Source organism: Orcinus orca, chromosome 14 (assembly GCF_937001465.1).
Source record: "Orcinus orca chromosome 14, mOrcOrc1.1, whole genome shotgun sequence".
Taxonomy (NCBI): domain Eukaryota; kingdom Metazoa; phylum Chordata; class Mammalia; order Artiodactyla; family Delphinidae; genus Orcinus; species Orcinus orca.
In genome coordinates this window covers 5,267,572-5,295,524 of record NC_064572.1, presented here as the reverse complement: position 1 = coordinate 5,295,524, position 27,953 = coordinate 5,267,572, and the positions used below count along the sequence as shown (strand labels likewise).

The 27,953-nt window shown below is 38.4% G+C and overlaps 1 pseudogene; it reads left to right on the top strand.

The window, feature by feature from the left end:
• Positions 1–24,986: 24,986 nt before the first annotated feature.
• Positions 24,987–26,210, top strand: LOC125961088 (NOP protein chaperone 1-like; annotated as a pseudogene).
• Positions 26,211–27,953: the final 1,743 nt, after the last annotated feature.

Sequence of the window (27,953 nt, the reverse complement as noted above, 5' to 3'; positions counted from 1 at the left end):
TTCAAATGAGGACCACGAGGCCCCAACTAAGACTGGTCTTCTTCCTAGAACCCTGGCTCCGGGTCTGAGGCTCTGCCCCCTTGTGCTCACAAGGCCTCGTTTCCCCAGCTAATCCCTCCTCTGCGGGGCCTCCGTGAAGTGGAAAGCATTTTGCCAAACTCTCAGAACACAATGGTCAGTGGTGGAGAACCAAGTTTCTCAGCAGTCTTTCCAGCATGCAGAACACTTGCAATCCGCCACGGCAAGCACACAATTTGTAGAGAAAGAAAGCCCTTCTCCCCTGCAGCACTGTCTACACTGGGGAATGGGGTGTGTGCTCAGCCGGGTTCTAGAAGATCAGAATGGTGGACTGTAAGACCCCAGGCCCTGTCCGCTGGAGAACACTAGGGAGATGGCCCACGCGCAGGCAGGACTATGGGAACTTGGAGAATCCCCTTCATTCTTTCGACCTCTGGACACACTGCCCGAGGGGTGGACACCCCTGATCCATGGCAGAGCTCTCTCCAACATTTTCTTGCTCTCCTCAACACTTACATATTGTTTTCTCTTCCTTAACCACCCTCGCATCATCCCCAGCTGTTAACCCTATTTCTATTTGTACATACATGTGTCTGCATGGAGATGCGGAGAGAGTAATGGCCCAAACTGAGCCGAGTTGGCAGGAATTCACCAGGATCTTAAGGGCTCTTATTTCAAAACCAAACATGATGGGAGGGGCTGAGTACTGGCTTAGGGAGCTGGATTCCTCACTTTTATTCCGGCCTCTGCTCACATATGGTGTCCTAGACAAGTCCCTGCTTCTTTCTGGGCTTCAGTTTTCAAATTATATAAAGAGGGCTTCGATGCAGAGTTGCATAGGCACGTGCACAGCCAGAAAGGTTCTCAGGCTCCAGCAACAGTAGATGGGTTGTTGGCGTGAGTGAGCTCAAGCAGGCACAGGTACACAGGCCTCCTAACATGGGCAGATGTAGGCGGACATGTAGCAGAAGTGACCAGGATACCTGTCTATGTCCTAGCACAAGCAAGAGACAGGGCACCTGTACCCCACCTCCCTGCACCAGAATGAACACTGGAAGAAGGGCTCTCCTCAAAGGTGAGCTCTGTCTGATGCCCCCACCTGCTGTGTCTAAAAGGTCCACATTCTCTGGAGCCCTAAGGACGAAGATCATTCACAGTTGAGTGATTCCCAGCAAGTAAATTGGGGATGGAAGTGATATTTTCTTTGTAGAGGCTCAGGCCCTGGAAACACGCTCCCCGATTTGCCATACATTTTCCCTTTACAACTGAGTGGAATAAACCCAAGGAACATACCCGTAGTTGAGAGCACATGTTGTTGTTTGACAATCCACAAATCGAAGGTTGCTGGGTCCCTGAATCTCTTATTGGAAGAAAATCAACAAGCAGAATCATTTGCTATTTCAAAGCCTTTGTTGAGCTGTTATATGATGTGAGTGTAAGTTTATGAAAGGTTCAAACAACTGATATTTTCATGTATATCTGTTAGCAGCTAACTTTAAACTCTGTAACAAAAGTATGTTCTGAAGAAATTTTTTCAAAAAAAATTACATTCCAAAGTCTGAAAACAGAAAATCCCACGTGAAGTTCTGAAAGGATAAGTTTTAGAATGTAATTCATGAGTTTGCTTATTTAAGAAACTGATTATGAATTTTGTAAATAATTTTGGATATTAGAAATGTGTATCTTAAATACATTATCATTTTGTTTTCTGATATTTTATATTTAACGTATTTTACATTACCTTCTTGTGCATAAAAATATAATTGAATAAAGGTGGTCATAAGCAGAATGTTTTTTCTTGTTTCCTTATTTTTTGAGAGGATTTGCTAAATGAGGGAAAACACAGTTTGATTCCCTCCCTGACAAGCTCCAAGGTATGTCAGCTGTATTCCACTGCTTCAGATAGCTAACGGTTTCTTGGAATTAACTGTGGACTCCTATTCTCAAATGAGGAAAAGTCCATAGATTTTCTACTCTCATCTTCTGTTTCAGTTATTTGTGATTGTGATCAACCCTGTATATTACTATAGAGAATTTTATTCCAAGCAGAGCAGCTGTCCTCTGTGTCTAACAGGTTGAAGATCCAGTGGAGAATCTGATGGTGGAAATTGGTGGCTCTTTTCTAGGGACCTGAAATTGATACTGTCATTGTGGCATAGAATAGAGGTTATTATCATTTTGGGGGGATGACCTAAAAACCAGATGACATGGCTCCAAAGAGTGGGGCACATCCCAGGCAAGAGAGCGGGCATGGCTGGAACAGAGCATCACCAGTGCCATCAGCAGAGAGGCTGAGGCACTGAGATTTTGAGTAACTTAGCATCCTGGCTGGGAGGGGGCGCATGTTCTCCAGTGAGTTCGAGCATCCTACACTTCCCCCAAGGGCCTGCAGGGGGGGCACGAAGCCACTATGTCACAGGCGATGGGGCGCATGCGCAACTGCACCCGGACTTGATGGGCGGTCTTCCCTGAGGACGGAGTGGAGGCGCCAGGACGGTTGCGGGCCTGCGCGGGGGGCTGGCTGGTCTGCGGGAGGAAGACGTTCCCCACCCGCGCCCCGGCCGTTGCAATGGGGCTGTGCCCGCTCCTCGAGGTTCCGCGTCTTCCTTTCCGGCCGCCCCGCGCGGTGTATCCCCACCTTCTCAGGTAACGTTCGATGTCGCTTGTTGTCCCTCGGATCCGGTCTCCGAGGGGCCGGCGGCGTGGAGGCTGTTCCCGGCGGGGCGTCTGTTCCGGACGCGGGGCGGTTGGCGGGAGGAGCCACGCCCGAGGCGGAGCGCGGGAATCGCGTGTCCTCGCGGGCGGCGCGGCTGAGCCCCGGACCCTCGGGCCGCGGGGAAGGAGCTCGGGCGCGGGCGACCAGGAGAGTTCACCCTCGCGGACAGACTCTGCTGGGTTTCCTCAGACGCCCCCGGATGGTTGTAAAAATGTCCCCTTTTTTTAGTGGCCAAGAGAACTGTTTCCGCCCCTTGTCCTCAACCGCACGGAATTATCCACTTATTCCTTTGTTCAAAGACCTTAACTAACAGACTATACACGGATGATGTGCAGGTAACGTGGATCTAGTTGAAAACGTATTGAAAGGGTAGAAAAACAGGGCTTCCCTGGTGGCGCAGTGGTTGAAAGTCCGCCTGCCGATGCAGGGGGCACGGGTTCGTGCCCCGGTCCGGGAAGATCTCACATGCCGCGGAGCGGCTGGGCCCGTGAGCCATGGCCCTGAGCCTGAGCGTCCGGAGCCTGTGCTCCGCAACGGGAGAGGCCACAACAGTGAGGGGCCCGCGTACCGCAAAAAAAATAAAAGAGTAAAAAAAAAAGTGTAGTAAAACACACTATGTTAAGTTTTATAGTTTAAACATGTCAGAATCAGAATTTATTGTATTTTACTTTTCCGTCTTAAAGGAATAAAATTATTTGGAGCGTATTGTCAGCTATGGATCGGCACTTGCCGTCTACCTCAACAAGGATTAAATCAGGTGCTGGTGCAGCTGCTGCAGCCGCTGACCTTCAACACCCCCTGAAAGGAGTTCAGGGTGGAGAGCGGAAATAACGTGCTCTGTGCTCGGGGGAAGCTGGCAGGACAGCTCTTCAGAGAGTTAGATACTTTCAGGAGCTGATTTTATGAGCCCAGTTCTTGTATCTCCTCGTGTCTAGAGAAGAACTGAAATCCTTCATGGTGACGTCACTAGCCGGAGCCTGCATGAGAGGAGCAGAAACCTTCTGCAAAAATTATATGTGCTCGATTGCGTGTACTCCCCCTTCTCCAAAATTACATATACACTGACCTTCCCCATGCCTCTTTGGAACAGTTTCTTGGAGCCATCTGAGATTCTGTTTCCCAGGATATAGTCTTTATTTTTCCCCCAATAAAACTTAACTCATAACTTTCATGTTGTGCTATTTTCTCTACGTCATCAATATTTATTATTTATTTTTTTTACAAATCATTCTTTTTAAAATTTATTTAATTTATTTGATTTTTGACTGCATTGGGTCTTCGTTGTTGCATGGGCTTTCTCTAGTTGTGGCGAGCGGGGGCTACTCTTTATTGTGGCGCGCGGCTTCTCATTGCGGTGGCTTCTCTTGTTGCAGAGCACGGACTCTAGGTGCGTGGGCTTCAGTAGTTGTGGCTCGCAGGCTCTAGAGCGCAGGCTCAGTAGTTATGGCTCACGGGCATAGTTGTTCCGCTGTATGTGGGATCTACCTGGACTCGGGCTCAAACCCGTGTCCTCTGCATTGGGGGGTGGATTCTTAACCACTGCACCATCAGGGAAGCCCCACAATGAGCAATATTTAAGATGTAGTTCTTAGCTTTTTTCTCATTTTCAAGTCAAAATATTGCTGTGTTTGAAATTTTCTCATAATACAGTGACAGTCTTAAATATTTATACACATAAGCTCATTGAAAACTCTTCTGCAATATTCCAATGTGACTCGTATTATTAAAAATCATAATATTCATGTCAATACAAAATTTTTATAGGAATGTAATTTAAAAAATTGTGAATCACTTTTAGAAGTTCCAGGCACAGTGACGATTTTTAAAATACCAACAATTACATACTTCATAAGACCATTTAAGATGAAATATATTAAAACTTAAAACTTCAACAGAATACTTAAAAGGTAAGACAGGGGCTGCTTTTTGTAAATTAAATACATTCATAGCAAATAAATTTTCTGCTAATAGAGAATATGAAGGTTTTTAGCTTAATGTTGTATAGCTCCATTCAAAAGGTGAAATTAGGATACCTATAATTTCCTTATTATTTATTTTAAGCCTCTTTCCCATAAGAATTGATATTTCTATCTGTAGAATCTTCATAGCTTATTCATTTACGTTTTATTTTGGTTTATTTTCTACAACAGAAAGAGTATTCCTATGTCTTGTTAAAGTTTTTATTCTCCTAACCTAGTTGAAGGTTACTTTCTGACATTGGTTGTAAACAAGGGGAGAGACCTTATAATAAGCATGCGATTTTTCCTATAGTCAAGATGTTTTTCTTGGACGACTTTCTTTACAATTTCCACTTTGCTCACAATATTATCCCATTGTGACAACTGCATAAAAATTTGTAATCTATTTATACCCAGATGTTTCTTATTTCACCACAGTGCATTTGCTAATATGATTTTACTTTAAATATTAATATAACTTAGTTGATTTTATTCATATATGCTAACATGTTTTATATAGGTACACACATATATGAATATTTGCTACATGCCATTCATTTGCATAGAATGATAGCTGATTGTATCTGATCTTTCGGACTGACAATTGGATAGACTTATGTGTGTTTAAAGTACTACTTAGAACAAACATTAAAATATCACATCATCTCATTATACAGTATTTTAAAGATCATATTTTAAATTGTGGGAGCAGAAATTTTGTCCATTAAGGTTAAGAAATGATCAGGTCACAATTTTGGCATCGTCATACTCAGTGGAGGAACATGGCTTCTATGTCTTCGTAAATCTGCCACAGTTACACCTGTATAATATCTGAGCATGAGCATTTTTATGTCAACATTATGTTTTCCCAATATACTCGTAATTACCTGAGGTATATCATATCTAGGTTTTACTTTTACGTCAGTACCATCAATAAAGCTTTCTTTTGCAGTGATGGCATTTTTTCTTTTTTAACATGAAGGTACTTATTATCTGACATATTTGTACATGATGGGCTACTGCTCTTGTACAAAGCAAAGTACTTTCATTTCATAGTTTCATCTGTATTCCAGATCTAACCTGATTTCTTAGGAGGATTATATACTTTTTTAAACTGTATTAAACACATAAGAACAGATCACTTTTTATCTTTACCTACCTCATGAGCTAAATGGATATAGACATTATAATAACACGTAAGTCTGACAAAATTGGGAAGCATTCAAGGGTTTGAACTTCAAGTAATTTTATGTAATCTTCTAAGAGGTAATTTATTTCTGGCACTTTATATGGCAACATCTACAATCACTTGCAAGTCTGTGTGCCATTTGGGCTTTCTGATATTGTCACTTTCAGCTATCCCCTAGGAACTGAGTTTGAATTTTTTTTTTCTTTTTGCATTACGCGGGCCTCCCACTGCTGTGGCCTCTCCCGTTGCAGAGCACAGGCTCCGGACACGCATGCTCAGCGGCCATATCTCACGGGTCCAGCCGCTCCGTGGCATGTGGTATCCTCCCTGACCGGGGCACGAACACGTGTCCCCTGCCTCGACAGGCAGACTCCCAACTACTGCGCCACAAGGGAAGCCCTGAATATTTTAAAAAACACTTCTGATTAGAAAATATCAGGATGAAACATTGAATTTTTGTGGTCACAACTCTGTTCTCATTATTCTAATGTAATATTTGAGTTGGCACATAATTTGATTTTGTTCCATTAGTATGAAATGTAAGCATGGAAACAAAATTTTTAAAAAGCATTCTTTGAATAAATGAACCAGTCACAATGAATTATTAGTTATTTTATTTTTATTTTATAAATGGGCTGTTTGAATATGTTCAGCCATGAAGTGACATGTAGACTCACTTCTGAGTCCTGACAGACATCTCTGGTGAGTGACTTCTTAGAAAGTGACTCAGGATACAGCCATACCAGCAAAATGACTGCAGCCAAAAGAAAAAAAACAAAAACTCCCAAGTAACATAATATATAATAAATGATTATACACATGTGCATTCTTAATTTAACATAAAATATGTAAAATTGGTGTTATTGGAAATTTTCTACTATCATGGGTAATTTACTTCTCTCTGTGATAAATTCTATTTAACAAAATGAAACAGTACAACTAGGTGACAGGGGAAATTAATAGTAATTACTGGTAGGACAATTTAAAAATAATATGTGTTAGAAAAAAATAAAAATTTGTTTAATACATTTTCATTTTAAAATTGTTTCAAATTTATATAAAATTTACAAGAATAGTGCAGGATTTCACAAGTAGCCCAGACTCAGTTTCCTCTCTTATTACACTTTCATGTCATTAGGGTACATTTTTACAGTTAATGAACTAGTGTTGATACCTGATTATTAACTACAACCCACACTTTTTTCAAATTTTCTTAGACTTACCTTTTTCTCTTCTAGGATTGCATTCAGGATATCTCACCCTCATTCCATTTAGCTGCCATTTCTCTTTAGGACCCTGTTAGTTGTTATAGTTTCTGAGACATTTCTTGCTTTTGATGACCTTGACAGTCTCGAATTGGGATTTACCTGCTGTTTCCCTCGTGATTAGCCTGGGGTTATGTGTTTCACTTCATATCAAGGGCACATGCTCTGCAGATGACTTACTACTGTTGATGTTGCCCTTGATCACCTGGCTGAGGTAGAGTTTGTCAAGTTCCTCACTGTAACATCAATCTTTACTCCCTTCCATTCAGTGTGTACCGTTTGGAAGGATGTCACTCCATGCAGGACACATTTAGGGAGTTGGGAAGTTATGCTCCACCTTTCTGATAGTTAAACATCTGTATCTATTATTTGGGATTTTTGCCTGAGCGATTCCTACACTCCCATATTTATGTATCTGTTTTTTCCAGAAAAAATAGCCAGTAAGTTTATGAAATGATGCTCCATCTCAGAAGGATCAGAGAGATGCTGGGTCCAAACATCTGTGCCTTGAATACTGTCCAGCACATAGTCTTGCTCAGTAAATACCTGTGAATAAGACTTAAAAGATATGAGGGAGGGCATACATAGTGTGCATAAGTGGCAAAAGCAGATTCCAGGCAGAGGGGAGAGCAAGGTAAAATGCTGTAAAGAAGGAACATGGCTGGCTTGTTTGAGGAAAGTTGGGAATGCTGGGTTGTTGAAGTTAAGTGAGCAAGGGATAGAGCCCTTGGTGTTGTCAACAGATTGTCGGCCATTTAAAGGACATTGGCTTTTACTCTGTGTGAAATAAAAGACCAGTGAATGGTTGTAAGCAGAGGAGGGCTATCATCTGACTTCCTCTGGCTGCTGTCCTACCAACTGACTGAAGGGGCAAAAGCAGAATTGGGGCGCCAATTAGGAGACTGCTGTAGTAACCAAGGTGGGAGCTCAGGCACGTTGTTGGCCCTGGTGATGGAGACCAGTTGTCAGATATTCGTTGTGGTTTTGCAGGTAGACCTGGGGCCAGCCACATGGATATGACGCAAGGTTCTTCACTCAGAAACGCCCATGCTTGGTTTCATGCTCTTGTATCCATCTTGAAATTCTTTTTTTTTTTTTTCTCCTCCAGACTTCTTGAGACACAATTGATATACAGCACTGTGTAAGTTTAAGATGTACAGTGTGGTGATTTGATACAGATATATAGTGTGAAATGATTACCGCAATAAGGATTCTTCCATAAACTCACATCATTAACTTTTTTGTGTGGTAAAATTTTTGAGATCTACTACCTTAGCAACTTTCAAATATATAATACAGCGTTGTTAGCTATGGCCACCATAATGTATGTTAAAGTTCCCAGAACTTACTCATCTTAAAACTGAAAGTTTCTACTCTTTGATGCAACGTATGATTTGCAGATATTCTCTCCTAATCTGTATGTAGACTATATATATATAAAGCTTTTTAGTTTGATATAACCCCATCTGTTGGTTTTTACTTTTCTGGCTTATGCTTTTGGGATCATATCCCCAAATTATTGCCCAAACCAGTGTTAAGTAGATTCTTCTTTGTGTTTTCTTTTGGAGTTTTAAGGTATCTGGTCTTTTGTTTCAGTCTTCAAATTAGTATTTGTGAGTGGTATAAGATAGGTGTCCAGTTTCATTTTTCTGTATGTGGTTTTCCAGTTTTCCCAACAGAATTTGGTGAAGACACTATCCTTTCCCCATTCAAAATTGCATTAAAACGAATAAATATTTAGAAATAAACTTAACGAAGGAAATGAAAAATTTGTCCTTTGAAAACTACAAGACTTTGATCAAAAAAAATTGAAGAAGACAAAACAAGTGAAAGATATACAGTACTGTGTTCTGTGATCAGAAGAATTATTGTTGTTAAAATGTCCATACTACCCAAAGGCATCTATAGGTTCAACGCAATCTCTATCAGAATTCCAACAGCATCTTTTACAGATATAGAGAAATCAATTTTAAAATTTTGTACGTGACCACAGAGACCGCAAATAACCAGAGCAATCCTGAGAAAGAAAAAATTGGGAGTCATCACACTTCCTGATTTAAAATTATATTACAGGGGCTTCCTTGGTGGTGCAGTGGTTAGGAATCCGCCTGCCAATACAGGGGACACAATTTCAAGCCCTGGTCTGGGAGGATCCCACATACCACGGAACAACTAAGCCAGTGCACCACAATTACTGAGACTGTATTCTAGACACCACGAACCAAAACTACTTAACCCACGTGCCACAACTACTGAAGCCCGTGTGCCTAGACCCCATGCTCTGCAACAAGAGAAGCCACCACTATGAGAAGCCCGTACACCACACCAAAGAGTAGTCCCCACTCGCTGAAACTAGAGAAAGCCCTCGCGCAACAGCAAAGACCCAGCACAACCAAAAATAAGTGAATAAATAAATAAATTTATTTTAAACAAAAAGAAACAATATTAAAATCCTGTAGTTACACGACACTATGATATTGGCACTAAAATACACACATAGACTAAAGGTACAGAATAGAGAGCCCAGAAGTAAACCCCAGTGTATAAGTAACTAATATTTGAGATGGGAATAAATCACACTCACTGGGCAGGATAGTCTCTTCAACAAATGGTACTGGAACAACTGGATACTACTTATAATTTTGGGGGGAACCTCCATACTCTTTTTCATAGTGGCTGTATTAATTTACATCTCTACCAACAATGCACAAGGATTTTCTTTTCTCCATGTTCTTTCAAACACTTGAAATCTCTTGTGTTTTGGCTGTAGCCATTCTAACAGGAGTGAGATGATCTCGTGATTTTGATTTTCATTTCCCTGATGATTAAAGACATTGAACACTTTTCATATATCTGTTGGACATTTGTATATCTTCTTTGGAAAATATATCTATTCATATCCTTTTTCCATTTTTAACCAGTTGTTTTTTGTTTTGTTTTGCTTTTGTGTGTGGTTTTATTTTTTTCTGTGCAGAAGAATTTTTAGGTTTTCTTAGGCCCAGTTTATTTTTACTTTTGCTTTGTTACCTGTCCTTTGGGGTCATAACCAAAAAATCACTATTCCCAAGACCAAGGTCAAGGAGATTTTCCCCCAGGAATTTTTTAGGTGTTTTATGGTTTCAAGTCATACATGTTTGTCTTTAATCTCTTTTGAGTTAATTTTTGTGAGTAGTGTGAGATAGGGGTCCAATTGAATTCTTTTACATTCATTAGACTGTACCAGTTTACATTTCCACCAAATATGCACAAAGTTGCCTTTTCTTCACACTCTCACAACCATTTGTTTTTTCTTCTCATTTTTATAATAGCCATTCTAACAGGTGTGAGCTGATGTATCATTGTGGTTTTGATGATTATTGATGTTGAGCATCTGTTCATGTACCTGTTGGCCATCTGTATGTGTTTTTTGGGGAAAAATGTCTTTTCAAGTCCTTTAGCCCATTTTTAATTTAATTTTTGACTGCTATTATTTTATGTTACTTCTTATATATTTTGAATATTAGCCCCTTATCCAAAAAATGGTTTGCACATATGTTCTCCAGTTCTATAGCTCCTTTTTAGTTTGCTGATTGTTCATTTTACTATGCAAAGTTTTTTGTTTGTTTGTTTGCTGTTCCACTTTTTTTTTTTTTTTTTTTTTTTTTTTTTTTTTGCTTTTGTGGCTCTCACATTTGGTATTATATCCGAAAAATATTTGCCAAAACTATATTGAGGAACTTGTTCTTTATGCTTTCTTCAAGTAGTTTTACAGCTTTAGGTCTTATATTTAAGTCTTCAGTCCAATTTGAGTTAATTTTTGTGAGTGGTACAAGAAAGGGGTTCAATTGTATTCTTCTGTAGGTTGTTATCCAGTTTTCTTCCAGCACCATTTATCGAAGAGACTGTATTTCCCCTACTGCATCTCCTTGGCTCCCTTGTCAAATATTTGTTAACAGTAAATGACTGGTTTTATTTCAGTGCTCTTGATTCTGTTTCATTGGATTAAGTCTCTATTTTTTGCCAGAATCTATTGTTTTGATTACTATAGCTTTGTAATAAAGTTTGAAGTTAGGAATTGTGATGCCACTAGATTTGTTCTTCTTTGACCAGGTTGATTTGGCTATTAGTGGTGTTTTGTGGTTCCATACAAATTTTAGTGTTGTTTTCTCTTTCTGTGAAAAAATCATTGGACTATTGATAGAGATTGCACTGAATTTATAGACATCTTTGGGTAGTATAGATATTTTTACAATATTCTTCTGTTTCATAACCATGGAAATGTTCTTCATTTATTTGTATCTTCAGTTTTTTCATCAGTGTTTTGTCATTTTCAGTGTATGGATATTTTACCTACTTGGTTTAATTTATTCCTAAATGTTTTATTTATTTCTGAAGCCATTTCAAATATGATTGCTTTTTACATTTCTTTCTCAAATTGTTGTTAGTATATAGAAGTACAATTTCTCTTCACATGTTGATTTTGTATCTTGCAACTTGACTGAATTTGTCTATAATTAGTAACACATTTTTTTGGAATCTTTGGGATTTTCTCTATATAAGATTATATTAAATGCAAAAAGAAATAGCTTTACTTCATCCTTTTCAATTTGTATTTCTTTTATTTATTTTTCTTGCCTAATCGCTCTGGCTATGACTTCCAGTATTATGCTGAAAAGGAGTGGTGAGAGTGCACAAAACTTATTTTGTTTATATTTTTAACAGAAAACCTTTCAAGCTTTCACTATTGATTTTAATGTCTGCTGTGAATTTGTTCAATATGACTTTTATTGTGTTGAGGTACATTCTACATATAGCAATTTGCTGAGTATTTTTTATCATAGAACGTTCTTTAATTATTTCACATTCTCTTTCTGTATCTATTGAGATAACCGTCTGATTTTCATATTTCATTCTCAATGTGGTGCATCACATGTTTGAATTACATAGGTTGAATTACCCTTGCATTCTAGGGATAAATTCCACTTGATCATGGTGTATGATCCTTTCAATATACTGTTGAATTTTGTTTGCTAGTATTTCACTGAGAATTTTTGCATCTATATTAGTAATACTTGACAGTTTTTTTTTCTTGTAATGTTCTTATCTAGCTTTGGTATCAGGATAATGCTGGACTCATCAAATGAGTTTGGGAATGTACCTCAAAGTTTTTTTAGAAAACTTTGACATGGAGTTGTTTTAATTCGATTTAAATGTTTGGTTGAATTTCCCAATGGAAATTGGAAAATTTCCATCTGGTCTTAGCCTTTTTTTTTTTTTTTTTTGTAAGTCTTTTATTACTGATACAATCTTTTCACTCATCATTGGTCTGTTTGGTTTGTCTATTTCCTCATGATTCAGTTTTGGTAGTTTTTATGTTGCTAAGAATTCATTTCTTCTAGGGTATCAAACTTGATGGTATATATGTGTTGATGGTCACCTCTCATGAGCTGTGGTATTTTTGTTGCATCAGTTGTAATGTCTCCTTTTTCATTTCTGATTTTGAGTATTCTCTTTTATTCTTCATTAGTAGAGCTAAAAGGTTAATTTTGTTTTCATTTCAAAAACCACCTCTTGCATTGATGTTTTCTATTGTTTGCATGGTCTCTGTTTTATTTCTGTTCTCATATCTCTTATTTCATTGCTCTGCTACTTGTGAGCTTAGTGGTTTTTCCTTTGTTTGCTAGTCCCGTGAGAAGTAAGGTTGTTTACTTGTGATCTTTCTTTTTTCTTATTGTAGGCATTTGTTTCAATAAACTCTCTTATTACTGTTTTTCTTGCAGCCCATAAGTTTTAGCAAGTTGTGTTTCAATTTCCTTTTAAGATTGTTTTTAAATTTCAAAGACATTATTGTAAAGCTGTTGTAATTTTCCCTCCAGTTTTATTGAGATATAATTGAACACAGTACTATTTAAGTTGAAAAGCACATTATAATGATTTGACTTCCATATATTGTGAAATTGTTATTGCAGTAAGATTAGTTAACATACATCATGTTATATAGATGCAAGAAAAGAAAAATAAGGAAAATATATTTTCCTGTGATGAGAACTCTTAAGATCTACTTGCTTAACATCTTTCAAATATACCATATGGCAGTGTTAACTCTATTCATCATGTTGTATATAAAATTCTCAATACTTATTTATCCTATAACTGCAAGTAGGTACTTTTGGACTTCATCAAATTCTTCCTCTTCTCACTTCCCTCCTCTGGTAACCAAAAATCTGACCTTTTTCTATGAGTTTCGGGTGGCTTTTTTTTTTTTCACATATAAGCTTGGTCTGACTTCTCTCACTTAAGATAACGCCCTCAAGGTCCATCCATATTGTCACCAATGGCAAGATTTCCTTCTTTCTTATGGCTGAATGTTACTCCATTTTCTAAATATACCACAAGGTTTATATCCACTCATCTGTTGATAGACATACGTTTTTTCCATATCTTGGCTATTGTAAACACTGCTGCTATGAACATGGAGGTGCAGATATCTCTTCAACATAGTGTTTTTAATTCTTTCAATATATTCCCATAGATGAAAATGCTGGACCATATGGTAGTCGTATTAAATTTTGAGGGCCTTCTCTAGTGTTTTCCATAGAGGCTGAACCAATTTATAAGACAACCAAAAGCACACAAATCATCCATTTTCTCCACATCTTTGCTAGCATTTGCTAGCAGATCTCTTGTCTCTTTGATGAATTCCATTCTAACAGTCCTGAAGTGATGTCTCATTGTGGTTTAGATTTAATTTCCCTGATGTGTAATGACGTTGAACACATTTTCATGTATTCGTTGTACATTCACATATCTTCTTTGAAAAAATATCCGTTGGGGTCTTTGCAACAGGTTTTAATTGGCTTAATTTATTTTGTGCTACTGAGTTCTATGATGTATTTTGGATATCAACCCCTTATTTCGTGTAAGGTTTGCAAATATTATTTTTGATTACATAGGTTCTTTTCGTTATTTATTTATTTTATTTTGTTGTGTAGCAGACTTTTAGTTTGATATTGTTACATTGTTAATTTTTTAAATTGTTGCTTGTGCTTAAGGTATCATCAAAAATAATATTAAAGACCTGTGTTAAAAAGATTTTTACTGATTTCTTCCAGGAAGAAAAGCCTCCCGTCTTACAGTTGTCTTTACCTTATCTTATTTCTATTTGTCATGAGTGGTGTTAGACAGGAGTCTAGATTTATTCTTTTGCATATAACTATGCAGTTTTCCAAGCACTGTTTAATGAAGAGATTGTCTCTCCACTGAGTGTTCCTGACTGTCTTATCAAATATTAGTTGACCTTATATGCATTGGTTTATATCTGGATTCTCAGTTCTATTCTATTGTTGTGTATGCCTTTCTACATGACGGTACCATACTACTTACATTACTATAGCTTTATAATACAGTTTGATATCATGGAATGTGATACCTCCAGGTTTGCTGTTCCTTCTCATGGTCGCATTGCATATACAAGTTCTTTTGTGATTCCTCATACATTTCTCTGTTGTTTTTTTCTACTTTAAAAAATGCCATTGGATTTTGATAGGAATTACATTGTATCCATAGATGGCTTTTTGTGGTATGGACATTTTAAAAATATTAATTCTTCCAATCATGAACAAGGGATAACTTTACGTTTATTTCTGTCTTTTCGAATTTTTTTCATCAGTGTATTGTAGCATGTATTGTAGATATCTTTCATCTCCTTAGAGAAATTAATTCCTTATTATTTTATTAGTTTGGATGATCTTATAAATAGAATGGTTTTCTTTTTTCAGATCATTGTTAGTATATAGAAATATGACTGATTTTTGCATTTTAAGTTTTTATTCTGCAAATTTACTGATTATGTTGATTAGTTTTAACAGGTTTCTGGTAAAGTTTTTCAGAGTTTCTATATATAAAATCATGTTATCTTAATATAGACACATTTTTACCTCTTAATTTCCAGTTCTGATGCCTTTTATTTCTCTTCCTTGACTGATTGCCCTGGCTAGGACTTCCATTTCTATGCTGAATGAGTGGTGAGAGTGGACTCCCTTGTCTTGTTTCTGATATTAGAGAAAAAGCTTCACACTTTCACTCTTGAGTGTGCTTTGAACTGTGACCTTGTCATATTTGGCCTTTTAAAAAAATTATTTACTTTTGGCTGCATTGGGTCTTTGTTGCTGCATGCGGGCTTTCTCTAGTTGCAGTAGGTGGGGGTTACTCTTCGTTGTGGTGCGTGGGCTTCTCATTGCAGTGGCTTCTCTTGTTGCAGAGCATGCACTCTAGGCATATGGGCTTCAGTAGTTGTGGCACACAGGCTCAGTATTTGTGGCTCACGGGCTCTAGAGCGCAGGCTTAGTAGTTGTGGTGCACGGGCTTAGTTGCTCCTTGGCATGTGGGATCTCCCCGAACCAGGGCTTGAACCCATGTCCCCTGCATTTCCTGGCAGATTCTTAACCACTGCGCCACCAGGGAAGTCCCGATATTTAGCCTTTATTATGTTGAGTTACATTCATTTTATACCTAACTTATTAAATGCTTTTTCTGTGCCTATTGATATTATATTTTCCTTTTGTTCTATTAATATGATGCATCCCATTTATTTGATTTGCTAGTATTTATTCAGAATTTTTAAACCTATATTCATCAGTGTTATTGGCCTGTAATTGGCAGTGTCCATTTCAGATTATTATATCAAAGTAATGCTGGCCTTGTAAAATGAGTTTGGGAGATATTCCTCCTCATCCATTTTTTCTCTTTCTGTTTTGAAGACTTAGGATTGGCATTAATGCATTAAATTTTTGGTAAAATTTACCATTGAAGCCATTTGATCTTGAGTTTTTCTTCATTTGAAGAGTTTTCATTACTGATTTAATTTCCATACTACTAATTGCTTCATTTAGATTTTCTCTTTCTTCCTAATTCACTTTTGGTAGGTTGTATGTTTCTAAGAATTTTTTCCATTTATGTAGGTTGCCCAGCTTGTTAGCATGTAGTTGTTCAAAGTAACATGTTATCCTTCTTATCACTGCAGTAGAGTTGTAATATTTTCTCTTTTCTTTATAATTTTGTTGATTTGGGTCTTCTCTCCTTTTCCTTGGTTAGTCTAGCAAAAGTTTCGAAATTTTATCATTTAATGAACCAACTCTTAGTATCACTAATCTTTTCTGTTGTTTTCCTCTTCTCTATGACATTGATTTCTGCTGTAATCTTTATAATTTTCTTGCTTCTGCTAATTTTGGGCTCAGTTTGTTCTTTTTCCAGGTCCTTGAACAGAAGAGTTAGGTTTTTTATTCGAGATATTTCTTAACTCGTAAGGTAGGCATTTGTTGCAATAAACCTCTCTCTTAACGCTCCTTTTGCTGCATCCCATAGCTTTTAGTATACTGTGTTTCCATTTCACTTTGTCTCAAGGTACTGTGTTATTTCTTCTTAAATTTATTCTTTGATAAATTAGTTGGTCAGGAGAGTGTTGATCAATTTTTTTGTATTCATTAGTGCTCCAGTTTTCATCCTGTTATTGATTTCTAGTTTAATAATATGCTCAGACAATATACTTGGTATAATTTAAGTCTTCCTGAGATTACTAAGATTTGATATGTCGTCTATCATGTGGTCTTTTCTAGAAAATATTTTTTCTGCACTTGAGAAGACTGTGTATTCAGCATATGTTGGATAGAATGCTCTGTATAAGACTCTTAGGATCATTTGGCCTTTAGTGTTGCTCACATCAACTGATTTTTTTTAATTGAAATATAGTTGAGTTACAATGTTGTATTGATTTTTGCTGTATAGCAAAATGTCTCAGTTATACACATATATACATCTGTTTTATATTCTCTTCCATTATGGTTTATCTCAGGATATTGAATATCCTGTTCCCTGTGCTATACAGTAGGACATTGTTTTTTATCCATTCTATATGCAATAGTTTGCAGCTACTATCCCCAAACTCTCAGTCCATCCTTCCCCAACCCCCTCCCACATGGTAACCACAAGTCTGTTCTCTATCTCTGTGAGTCTGTTTTGTTTCGTAGATAGGTTCATTTGTGTCATATTTTAGATTTCACATATAAGTAATACCATATAGCATTTGTCTTTCTCTTCATGGCTTACTTCACTTAGTATGCTAATCTCTAGTTGCATCCATGTTGCTGCAAATGGCATTATTACATTCTTTCTATGGCTGAGTAATATTCCATTGTACATATGTACCACATCTTCTGTATCCATTCATCTGTTGATGGACATTTAAGTTGCTTCTATGTCTTAGCTATTATAAATAGTGCTACTACGAACATAGGGGTGCCTGTATCTATTCGAATTATGGTTCTCTCTGGATATATGCCCAGGAGTGGGATTGCAGGATCATATGGCAACTCTATTTATAGGAACCTCCATACTGTTCTCCATAGTGGCTGTGTCAATTTATATTCCCACCAACAGTGTAGGAGGGTTCCATTTTCTCCACACCCCCTCCTGCGTTTGTTATTTGCAGACTTTTGATGATGGCCATTCTGACTGGTGTGAGGTGGTACCTCATTGTAGTTTTAATTTGCATTTCTCTAATAATTAGTGATGATGGACAACCTTTCTTGTGCCTATTGGCCATCTGTATGTCTTCTTGGGAGAAATGTCTGTTTCAGTCTTCTGCCCATTTTTTGATTGGTTTTTTCGGTTTTTTGTTTTTGAGTTGTATGAGTTTTTTGTATATTTTGGAAATTAAGCCCTTGTTGGTTGCATCATTTGGAAATATTTTCTCCTAGTCGGTATGTTGTCTTTTCGTTTTGTTTATGGTTTCTTTTGCTGTGAGAAAACTTACAAGTTTGAGTGGGTCCCGTTTGTTTATTTTTGCTTTTATTTCTATTGCCTTGGGAGACTGACCTAAGAAAACACTGGTACACTTTATATCAGAGAATGTTTTGCCTATGTTCCCTTTCAGGTGTTTTATGGTGTTATGTGTTATATTTAAGCCTTTAAGCCATTTTGAGTTTATTTTTTTGTATGGTGGGAGAGTGTTCTAACTTTATTGATTTGCATGAACCAACTTTTCCAACATCTCTTGCTGAAGAGACAATCTTTCCCCCCATTGTCTATTCTTCATCAGAGATGAATTCACCATGGTTCTGTGGGTTTATTTCTGGGCTGTCTATTCTGTTCCATTGATCCATATGTCTGTTTTTGTTCCAATACCAGGCTGTTTTGATTAGCATTGTAGCATTGTCTGAAGTCTGGAAGGGTTATGCCTCCTGCTTTGTGCTTTTTCCTCAGGATTGCTTTGGCAATTCTGCGTCTTTTATGGTTCCATATACATTTTAGCCTTATTTATTCTACTTCTGTGAAAAAATGTCATGTGTAATTTGATAGTGATCACATTAAACCTGTAGACTGCTTTGGGTAGTACGGACACTGTCATTTTAAACAGCTGCAGCCTGTTCTCACTGTCAGTGGAACCAGCTCCCCTCTGGAAACAGGTGTCCATGCAGGGCTCTTAGAAATAAGACAGACAACACCACCCACGTGGACTCTTCATGAACACCTCTGACCACTGCGCCTTTGCTTTCTAGAAGTAACCTCCTTAATCAAGTGGGTGGCATCTGGGGATGCGGCAGCCATCACCCTCCAGGAAGAGTCGGTGCCCCTCCTACCACTGAGGAATGAGTGGTCCTGTGCCTCATTCACACCAAGGGTTCCAGTTTCAGGAGTTTGGGGAGCTTTTGTTTTGCTGCTTTAGTGGATGAGAAATGACACGTAACCCTTTGTCTTCTTTTCACTTCTCTTCTGATGATTGAGGCTGGACTTTCATCACTTTCAGTTATTTCCAGAATGCAGCCACTTTTCCCAGTTCTTGGGGAGACCACTGAACATGCCTTCCTGGGTGTTCCCAGTCACAGACTGTGATCCACATGCAGCGAGTAAACTCCACTCTTTGTGCAAGTATTAAGTAACTAGTGACTGGGTTCTGTCCAACAGAATATAGCAAATCAGGGGAGGTCAGTGTTAAGATTCATTGACAGAACCTCTGTCACTTACATCTCACTTGCTGCATCCTGTGTTCTCTCTCTGTTTCTGTCTGTCTCTCTCTCCTATCCCTGGACCTGGGGAAGCCTGCATGGGTGTTACTAGGTTCCATATGGAGAGGCCCACATAGGAGAGAACACAGGGAAGTACCAGGCCTCCATACAGAGGCACTAGGCTCTCAGCTCAGACTGCATCCTGCCAGTACCCATCTCAATGAGTCTGGGAAAAAATCCTCCCCTGTGGAGCGACAGCTGAGACCTCAGCCCCAGCTTCATAGAGACCTTGAGTCGAGGGCACCGAGCTAAGTGCTGTGGGAGCTCAGGAGTAACTAGGTGTATGTATTTTGTATGTTGGGAAACCCTCCATAATGATCTGCAGTAAATCAGACAATCTTTAGCATAGAGCAGTTCTACTCAATGTTATGTAGAAACAACCACAAAGATAATGCATATTAATAAAGGTAATAAAATGGACTAAAAACAATAATAGTGAGAATTATGATGATATTACCATTACTACTGTTAAAGAGAAAAGTAAACATAGAAAGATGGCAGATTTGAGTACAGACTCCTCTAAGTAAATTTCAGGGTACCTATATCAGATGTCCTCTGGGATATTTTAGAGTCAGAATGCTAGGTTTGCACAAAGAAATTTGTTCTGAGAGGAGAAAAGAAGCAGGTGATCCTGGGTCAGCAGGGAGGATGATATGTTGGCACAAACAGTGCAGGGGCTTCCTGGGGGACTTAGAAAAAGAAATGGTTACTTGAGCAGGCACGTCCCCATCTCTATGTCTGCCAGTGCTGCGCCAGCTTTTCCTGGACCCCTGAGTGAATTTGGAACATGTCCCCAGGTTCAGGCATGCCAAGGATACTCTCCTTACTTCTCACTTGTCACAATGTCAGCTCCTGGGCTGACTTTTCTAATTCGGAGGACTGGACTCCAGGAGGGACACCCTCTCCAGCCTTCCCAGGAGACATGATAGTGGTTCCTGGCACAGAGTTGAGGTGGAAAATCCTGTGCTGAGTCTGGCAGGACAAGGGTGTCTTCCAGGGCTCTTGCACTGGCACCACTTTCTGGTCACTTAAGAGGACTTAAACATTGTTCTAGAGGCTCAATAAAGTCAAGAGTGTCCTCTCTGGGGTTCACTTACCAGTAACAACTGTCCCTTCCTCCACTGGGTATGTCTGACTATGTCAGGAGGCTCTCTGACCCACAAGTACCCATAAGTACAGCAGGAACCAGGAAGCACCATGTGTATGTAAGTCTGTTGAAAACCCTCCACAATACTCTTCAGTAAATTGGATACATTCATGAGCAGAGAAACTTAATAAGAAATGCAATAACAACAATAGTGATAAATAATAATATCAATAGTGATTACAATCATAAAGATATTAATTGTACTACTACCAATCATAATACTAATAAACTTAAGGACTGAGGGATTATAGACTTCCCTAATTGAATGACAAGTTTCCTGGGGTATTTTGGAGTCAGAGTCCTAGGTTAACACAGGCTTTGGAGCCAAATTTGTAGGTTTTCATAGTGAAGGTATAAATAGAGCAAAACTAAACAGCAGCAGGTAAAAGAAATCCATGGGAGGTTGTGGGCTGACTTAAGTCTCATATCGCAAGCCCAGAGGAGAGAACTATGTAGAAGAGAAAAGTTGATCCTGGGCTTTCCTGACACATGGAGCCAGCAAATCTCATGAGTTCTGACGACTGGTGTCTGCGGCTCTAACCCGGAAAGAAAAGCAGGACTCCAGATACACCTTCAATACGTGAAAAAAACACGTAAAATGTACATGGAGCTTCAGCTCTATCGCTACTCCCACTACCTGTCAATTGACAAAGTGGCAGATCAGGGCTATTGATTGCCTTTTGATGCACCTACAGACTTACTTGGAATTGGGAAGAGAAGATTACTTATGAATTTGCATGTAAAATTTTTATAATAACGTATCCGAAATTGAATTACCACTTTCTTGGGAAATTGATAGGTTATTTTACACAACACCTCATATGTTTCCTTTAGTAATATTTGTTCACAGTATATATATTTCTGAATATGTATGAAAGGCACATGCCGTAGCAGCCCAGAGGAGCCATTGACGGGGCTTTAGAGATCAGTGACCTTTGAGCACGTGTTTGTAGAACTCACTCATAAAGAGTAGGACCTGCTGGACACATTGCAGACAAAGATGTACACAGATGTGATGCTGGAGGACGCCCGTTGTTTCATCTTCTGGGTGCACCTCTCAATACTTATTTACTTCCTTATGCATGTCTTATTGAGATAGGCTCTGCAGCTTCCACATATGCTGCTGCACTCTTGGCCCTAACTCATGCTTCTGTAGCACTTAGAGCAACCTGGAACGAATGTGTTCCTTTACTAATCACAGCACATGTGCCCATTCATGGAGATACAGTCTCCATTACCACAATCGCATGTACTCCATACTAGTCTGCCACCAACACACATAATAATGCTGGACACAGATAAGGGCTATTTTATCTAACAGACAAGTGACTTTATGTTGCTAAGTAATTCTTCTGCTCGGGGGACTACTATGAGGTTTGAACACAGCAAAAAACACATAACAGCTTGTATCACCCTTTCTATATGAACTCCAAGTAATAATCTCATGGGTCTTATGTTTATTGGATTCTGTTAGAAAACAGTGTTAACCATATTATGAAAACGTTGCTTCCTTCCTGGCTGAGACGTCTAGGCAGCCTGCAGACTGTCTTTCCTCTTGGGCAAGAACAGCAGCAGCCAGAGACTTTTACTGTCTTTGAGTGAAGTGTCGGGTGACAACCTTCAGTGTTTCCCTTCTTCAGGGTGCTTGAACCTGCGCTGCCATTGATGCCCTCACACTTAAGCCTTGGCATGTTGTCCTGCACTTGCATTGCATGCACTGTTCTCAGCACAGAACTTTAAATCCATCTAGCATTTCCCACATGTATCAGGGCATCAGCTCTGCAAAGCAGATGTAATTTCCCAGTTGGAGCAAGAAGAGTAGGTGTGGAGGGAAGAGGAGGGTTTCCCCAGGCTGGGGTCCAAGTCAGCTCCAGACACATGTGCTCTGTGTGGGGAGGGAGCAGGACACTTGGAATGTCAACTGGAGGTTGGCTCGACTAAAGGATATTTTTAGAAATGTATGTGAAGCCATTGAGTCAAATTATCCAGATTCTGTCATTATGCATCACACATCAATTTCTCTTCACGTTTCCCCCTGTACTTTTCACCTCAGAGAAGCAAAATTCCTGTCCACGTGGGAGTTAAAATTTCATGTTTTTGTCTTTTCCACCGTCTCTTTAATAATTTTTCCTCTCATATTCCCTGTAGCGTCTGAATTTATTTTATTTTTCTTCTACCTAAACACTGAATATCTTATTAACATTTTTCTAAACCATGTTTCTATTCACTGGTGTATTCCTCAAATTCATGTTCTTTCCCCATGTAATGTACTTTTCAACAATTTAACCCCCAAATGTCACATGTGTCGTTTCTTATTTATTTATTTAATTTAATTATTATTTTTGTCTTATTTCAAGCAAATACTGTGACCATTAAAAGCAAGAAATGAAAAAAAAAAAAAAGCAAGAAATGATATCCAGGCAAGTTATTTTCCTGGTGGAACAATGTAGCTGTAAGAAAATAGTAAATTTCTTCAGGTGTGAACCCTGGTCATCCACATGTGAAACCTGGGAATGAGGTAAGTTAGGAATTCAGCAGACTCATAGAAGTCAGTTACAGTGCAGTGTAAACACTAGACCAGCATAAAGTGTTCACTTTATGGACTAAATTAGACTGAATTTTGATGATAGCTAGTAGAAATGCTACAAAGGGGGGATATCCATTGCAGAAGATTTACATACTATGTGTATGTAACTGACATGGAGATCATTTTAACTGGAGAATATCATTCAATAGACTTACATACACATGAGTTTTCACAGCATAGAAAACACTTTTACTATAAAGAATGAAGGAGAGCCCTGAGGGATTTTTAATTCCTTAGTCAACATTGAATCCTCACACTGGATCTATCAATGCTAAAATCAAACTGAAAAGCCGGAGTTCATATCAAAATTCTCAGACATGGAAAAACGCTTATCAAGAATGTTTTACCACACATTTCAGCTATGAATTCATAATTTTGGCTAATAACCTCTTATTTTATAAATAAGTAGAATAAAAATATAGATTTGTTAAGTAATCTTAGAATGATAAATACAAAAATTTGAAACAATAAATACTTTTGTAAATAGGTTAGCATTAAGAAATATATATAAACAAAGTTATATGTGACAATTATTATGATCCACTTAATTGTGATTGTCAGTAAGATTATCAGTTGCTTTCTCATCAGAAATTTTGCAGGCCAGAAGAGAGTGAAATAATATGCTTAAAGTATGGTGGAAACTACCTACCAACAATTCTATATCTTACAATATTATTCTTCAAAAATGAGGAAAATGAGAGACAGTCTCAGACAAAAGCTGAAGGAGTTCAGTACCATAATATCTATCCTTCAAGAAATGCTAAAGGGAGTACTTCAAGTTCAAATGAAAGGACACCAGTAATTTGAGGCCATATGAAAATATATATGTCTCTGATAAAGGTAAATAAATGGACAAATAGAGAAAACACTATAATTTTGACTTGTAGCTACACTTTTTATTATTCTAGGATATTTTTTAAACCAAAATATTAAAATAATTATAAATTTATTGCTATTGCGTGATTGTTTCCCCCAAAATTCATATGTTAAAAATACAACCTCCAAATGTGTTAGTATTAGGATGTAGGGTCTTTGGGGGGTGCTTAGGTTATGAGGACAGAGCCACCATGAACATAATGTGTGTGCTTTTATTTATTTTAAAATATGTATTTATTTACTTATTAGGCTGCATTCGCTCTTAGTTGCAGCACGTGGGATCTTTGTTGTGACGCACAGGCTTCATATCTAGCTGTGATATGGGGGCTCGGTAGTTGCAGCACACAGGCTCTCAAGTTGTGGCAGACAGGCTGTAGAGCCAGCATACAGGCTCAATAGTTGTGGTGCATGGGCTTAGTTGCCCTTCGGCATGTGTGATCTTAGTTCTCTGACCAAAGATCGAACTCATGTCCCCTGCATTGGAAGACGGATTCTTAACCACTGGCCTACGAGGGAAGTCTCTTGTGTGCTTTTAAAAGAGACCTCAGAGAGCTCTCTAGTCCCTTCCTCCAGGTGATGATATAATGAAAAGTCTATGACTCAGAAAAAGACCTTTACCTAACCACCTTGATCTCACACTTCAGCCTCCAGAACCATGAGAAATAAACTTCTGTTTATAAGCTACCCAAGCTGTGGCATTTTGTTATAGCATCCCCAAATAACGAATTCGTACATCTACATTAACAGAAAACAATGTATACATATGTGACTTTTGACATTACTAACATGTAATTAATGTGTAAATATGTGACTTGTGACATTAATAACATGTAATTAATGTGTAATGTAATTGGAGATGTAATAGAGATTTTGTGTGTGATTAAAATTATGTTGGTATCAGTTTAAGCTAGTTTGATAGGATTTTATATGTAACCTCCATGGTATCCACAAATTGATTATCTATAGAATATACACATAAGGAAATTAAAAGTAAGTCAAGTCAGTGGACTTCCCTGGTGGTCCAGTGGCGAAGACTCCACGCTCTCAATGCAGAGGGCCTGGGCTCAATCCCTGGTCAGGGAACTAGATCCCACATGCCACAACTAAGAGTTCGCATGCTGCAAAGAAGATCAAAGGCACCCCATGCCACAACTAAGACCTGGAACAGCCAAAGAAATTAATTTTGAAAATGAGTACAAAATGTAAGAACAAAGGACGTCAGTATGTGAGAAAATGTGGGACAGAAAAGCTATATGACATTAGAGAAAACAAATTGGCAATTAAATGTCATTCCATATCAGTAATTTATATATATATATATATATATATACATATATATATAGTTTAAACTCATCAGTTAAAAAACAAAGATGTCCCCAGCCTTTTTCCGGCATCTGGGCCTGGAGGGGCTGCTCTAAAGACGGGCGAGCAGCAGGGAGGCCCACGGCAAATCCCAGCCCGATGCAAGTTGTTCATCGTTTTCCCGGGACAGCTCCAGGGTCTTGGTGTCCAGAGAGCTGCTGATGGAGGGCAGGGGCGGCCGCGGAGGTATATGGGACAGGTTGCTCATCAACTCCAAGCGTAATTCCAGAAAGAATTCCACTCTTCAAACAGGATAGAGAGGAGTCCCCTATTGGACCAAGTACAGAGCTTTCTCCCACAGATGGCTCAGGCAAACGAAAAGCTAAGGAAAGAAATGGCAGCTGCACCACCTGCTCATTTCAATATTGAAAATATTGACGAGACTCTCAGAAAAGTTATGCAAATGGATGTGGCCTTGTTTGAGATGAATCAGTCTGATTCAAAAGAAGATGACAGTTCACAAGAGAATTCACAAGACAGTTCAGAGGACAGTTCAGAATTTGAGGATGAAGATGATAGCACCTCTTCTGAAGGTGAAGTCACCATCGATACAATTAAGCTTCCTCATTCAGAAGATGGAAAAGGCAAAATAGAGGTTCTGGACCGTCCTGCCAGTGAAGAAAAAGAAAACAGGGACATAAACAATCTGAGAAACAGGTGATAGTTCCCGCTAATTCTGTGGAAAATAATGTGGCTTGCTGGTTATTTTGCATTTCAGATATCTATAGTGTTTGTTTGCAAAAATGAATGTATTTTGCTTCTTGGAGAAACAGAAGCTAGCTTTTAAAGAGTTGGAAGAGATAGCATTTGGGGAATCTTCTAAGAGCAGACTGTTTTTGATCTCATGCTAAAGAGATTTAGTTTAGAAAGCTTAACTTTATGTATGGTGATGAGTGAATTTGTTGGCATCCTCTTTCATCAGCATAGACTTCGGAAATCTCAAACTTATTTTAAAGTAAAAATACAAGTTACCCATTTGTTTTTGTTTTAAATTGGCCTCTTGGGGCTTCCCTGGTGGTGCAGTGGTTGAGAGTCCGCCTGCCAATGCAGGGGACACGGGTTCATGCCCGTGAGCCATGGCCGCTGAGCCTGCGCATCCGGAGCCTGTGCTCCGCAATGGGAGAGGCCACAGCAGTGAGAGGCCCACATACTGACAAAACAAAACAAAACCAACAAAAACTTAGGTTGGGTTTTTTTTAGGTTATTATAAAGTCACATTTATTTCTTACCATCAAAATGGGTTCATTGAGGGAGAACTTTTTTTTTAAAAATCTTTATTGGAGTATAGTTTCTACATAATGTTATGTTGGTTTCTGGTCTGTAACAGAGTGAATCAGCTATATGTATACATGTGTGCCCATGTCCCCTCCCTCTTGCGTCTCCCTTCCACCCTCCCTATCCCACCGCGAGGGAGAAATTTTTTACAAAGTAAAGAATTACTTATATTTAGATGCCCTCAGACATATCTACTTTAATTTAAAACAAATCCTTTCCAGTTTGAGCTGGAAAACTGGTGCTCTGTGGTTTAATCACTGTCAGTGACTCTGTAGCCTCTCAATGCATGTAAAATTTGCTGGTTGGAAAATTTTGTGTTTTTTTGGTTTTCTTTTTTCTTTTTCTCATAAAGGAATTTTTTGTTTGTTTCAGCTATTAAAATTATTCCTTCCAGTTGCCCACAGTTTTGAAACCTATTCATTGTAGAGAATAGGGACATCCCAGGAAAATAGGGTACAGTACATAAAGAGGTAGTAACAGGTTTTCCCTTTCAAAAGGCAAAATGATCCTGCATTGGAGTTGCCTTTCTGCCACATTCTTGATCTTATTTAACTTGTTTGGGACCTCATCTGTCATGGGCCTGGCTTTGCTCAGGATATAGACCTGAGAATTTAAAGGACTGTCTCCAAGTGCATTGAGCTGATGAGACTTTGTTGCCTAATATTTTAGGGGTTTGTTTTAATTATTTTTTCCTACTCCTCTCATTAGCTTATGACATCTTGTAAATACACTGAAGATAATTCTCCAAGTTCCTTCTGGTATTTTTCATTGGGAATTGGAAATCGGCTGTGCACTCAAAGTATGCAGAAGTGAACAGATCTGGAAACGAGACTTCTCAGCTGCAAAGGGCATACTTTGTAGCACCAAACACAGCTGTGATGGATTATTGGTGTGAATATTTAAGGATTGTCTTCTACCAGATAATATTCATGCCACATTGTGGGAAGAGTTGTATTTGTCTGGTTCACTCCTTAGCTTGGTGCATCGTACACAGTAGGCACCGAATGATGTCGATAAATGAATTTACAGGTATATTGAGCATGTACAGGGCATTTTAAGCCATGGTATCCATGTGGATATGAAAGTGTAACTTCACTGGAAATACAAAGCCAAGTAGAAATAGTCTGATGGTCAGTGAAAGAGACTAGTCAGTCTAGAATACATACTAGTGTGTAGAATTATATTTCTCTCCTGCCATGGCCTTCTCATATAATACGACTAGGTATTCTATACAGTTAAAGAAGTCAACTAAATTCAGTTCCTCTGGACATTCTTATGACATAGGCGGAAAAGGAAAAACAAAAATTTAATATGTGATAGGGATGTCGTTTTAAGTTAAGTGTAAAATGGTTGAATTATTTAATATACAGAGTCAGGCGTGGCTGTTTTTAAACCAATTTGGATACTAAGATAAATTATGTAGGTCTTAAAGATTTAAATATAAAGAAATAAAATTATAAGTTTCATACTAAAATATACGTGAATATTTAATAACATTAAAAAAACAAAGATGGACAAG